The sequence below is a fragment of the Salvia miltiorrhiza genome, unplaced genomic scaffold (assembly GCF_028751815.1).
Source record: "Salvia miltiorrhiza cultivar Shanhuang (shh) unplaced genomic scaffold, IMPLAD_Smil_shh original_scaffold_462, whole genome shotgun sequence".
Classification (NCBI taxonomy): domain Eukaryota; kingdom Viridiplantae; phylum Streptophyta; class Magnoliopsida; order Lamiales; family Lamiaceae; genus Salvia; species Salvia miltiorrhiza.
This window is the reverse complement of record NW_026651554.1, coordinates 62,538-65,308: the sequence shown is the minus strand read 5'-3', so window position 1 is coordinate 65,308 and position 2,771 is coordinate 62,538. Positions and strand designations below refer to the sequence as shown.

Sequence of the window (2,771 nt, the reverse complement as noted above, 5' to 3'; positions counted from 1 at the left end):
AAATATTATTAGTCGACTTATTGCTCGACTAATTGAAGTGACGGATGTTATTTAATTATTTATCTATGAGCTTTCTTATTTTAATAAGTGATGATTTATTATTAAAGCATAAATATTAGATTTATTATTATTTCTTAATTATTGAGATTATTTTTCAAATTATTCAAGTGAGGTTTTATATTATTAAGTTATGATAAGGAAATGTTAGAATTATTTTGTGAGTTAGTTAAGGTGTAGAATTTTAAACCCACACATACTCATATTTTTATTTTGTATGTGATGTGTGGCTCGATAGTTATAAGAAGAGTTTGTTCCTAAAGTGCTTGATTGAAGGTTATATAGTGCTATTTCTATAATAGCAATTTTATAGATTTTAATAATAGGTGTATTTTATTGGATAAGTATAGTGGACTTTATGAATTAGCTTATAAGGAAAGACAACCTTCCTTTTCTCCCTTCTTCTACCAAGGTGCCGTATCCCTCTTCTTTTCTTCAACCTCCATGTTTGTCGATCCAAGCTCCAAGAATCACTCCAAAAATCACACCTATATTCATCCAGAAACGTATATTAAGGTGAGAAATCTTGGATTAAGTCTTATTGATAGTAGAATAGAAGAAATTCTCCTATCTCTTCTTCTTGCTATTTCGAGAAATAGGCTGTTGTGGAAGAAAACGATTTTGCCTCTTGTATCATGTTGATTACTACCTGTTTCAAGTTAGTAATTGTTTAGAATTAAGTTAAACTAAAGCATGCTAATGTGCCTATAGCTGTTATTTGAGGAAAATATGAGTGATATGTCAATGAGCATTGCTGTCAGATTTCGGGTTGGACAGAACAGTATATTTCGGGGTACTTTTGATGATGTTTTCGTAGTCCAAATAACTTGAAATTTTTACTGTAATAACTTCATCATGTGTAGTCGTTCTCTGCAAAATTTCAGCTAAATCCGAGACCATTAGATATGCTAAATTATTTTCTGAAATGTACTGCACGAAGCAGCGAAGTTCAGTGGTAGATTCTGCCTTTTGTGATATAACTTCTCATACACTTGATGTATTGTATTTTTGTAATTTTATAATAAAAATAGACTGAGAGATTTCTAAAAATGTAAAGTTTGTATTTTTCTCTAAAGAGGATGATTTTATATGATATTTCAAAGTTGATATTCATATATGATTACATATTTGAGATTTCCTACTTGAGCAAGTTATTAATAGAACTATGCTAAGTGATTGATGTTTAGTTATTAATTGTAAGCTAATCTATATAGAATGGATTAGTTTACTCTTAAGCTTTTCTCAAGTTGAGATATCCCAAGAGATGTGATGTTACTATTTGCTTTTAGTTAAGTCCATATAAGTAGAATACTCAGGTTAGAGGATGCAACTTTCAAGTGATAGAAGTTTCATTCAAGATTTACTTTCTATTTACTTACTTATTATCCAATCTTACTTGGGAACCTCATTATAATAAAGGTTTGAGTGGCAGTGTAGAGTGAACAAGCAAAGACTTCTATTTCATTAAGCGTATCAGGTGGGCATTACTTTTACTATACGTATGTAGAGATCCCCTACGTGTCGTAGGCCTCTTATACGAATGAATGCATGAGATGATTTAACTGTTAATTTCAGTTTTATATATCTATCAAACGAGTTTAATGCTACCTTTGAACAAGTTATTTCGTTACAAATTTTTGAACTGGAAAATATTACAACTGTTGTCTTGCCATAAAATGTTTAAATTTTAGTATGATATCTATCTGCTTTGGCTTTGCCAATGATGCAATCGAATTCGAGTCCTGAGCAGTTGATAGCTATCCTGCCAGGGCTAGTGTACACCAGTGACCGTGAGTCATCTAGCGGGTTGGCCGGTCAAGTGACCGTGAGAGGTGGCCACCTCTCCGGCACACAGTTCCAGATATGATAGATTACAAGAGAACTTAGACTGCAGTCGAACTTTAAGAATCACAAATGAATTTAGTAAGCTTGGGCCTTTTAGCTAAAACTCCCTTGCTGTACTGTTTATGATGGCATGACAATTTACAGTTTTGAAGCATGTATTTTTATACTTAGGCATACGTGCCCACTGAGTACTTTTGTACTCAGCCCTGCATATGTTTTCTAAATGTGCAGGTTGAGCTGATGTGGTGATGGTGCTACAATGAGCGGAGTCTCCAGGGTTGTTAATAAATAGTTAACCTGTCTAGAATATGTCTTCATACATATGTCTAGCTACATTCCGCTGCAAGATGTTGTTGATGTTATAGTATGTTATGTCATACTTTGAGTCTTAAGAGAATGGTTTCATATGATGTATAACTTGATTAATGATATTAATTAAGTTTTATGCTGTCTTTCATAGACTGTTTTCAATTGAGTATTAATGAATAAAAATGACGAGTTTTATTAAGATGAGTAAGTTTTACGGCTATAAATGACGCCCCTTTTCTTCCCCTTCTTCTTTAACCCCATCCCTAGTCGTGGATCACTCGGCCTAACTATCCCTAGTTAGGGCGGGCTGTGACATTTCTCTACCTGAGTCCGATGCCCCTCTCACAATATTCCTTCTCAAAAAAAAAATGAACCCTAGCCTCATCCTTCTCCAAACTGAAATCTGCAACCGCCGCCGTTCATCTCGACTTCGCTGCTGCTAACGGGTCGACGAGGCTGAAATCTGCTGTTGTCGCCGTTCATCTCGGCTTCGCCGCTGCTAATGAGCCGGCGAGGTTGTACTCCATCCCTCGATCTTTCCTCTCAATTACACATCCCCT

At 34.8% G+C, this 2,771-nt stretch overlaps 1 long non-coding RNA gene across 1 annotated transcript; it reads left to right on the top strand.

The window, feature by feature from the left end:
- Positions 1 to 304: 304 nt before the first annotated feature.
- LOC131004832 (uncharacterized) lies at positions 305 to 2,359 on the top strand. Its single transcript, XR_009095118.1, has 3 exons — positions 305 to 573; positions 1,477 to 1,534; positions 2,134 to 2,359. It is a non-coding gene; the product is annotated as an uncharacterized LOC131004832 (long non-coding RNA).
- The last annotated feature ends 412 nt before the right edge of the window (positions 2,360 to 2,771 follow it).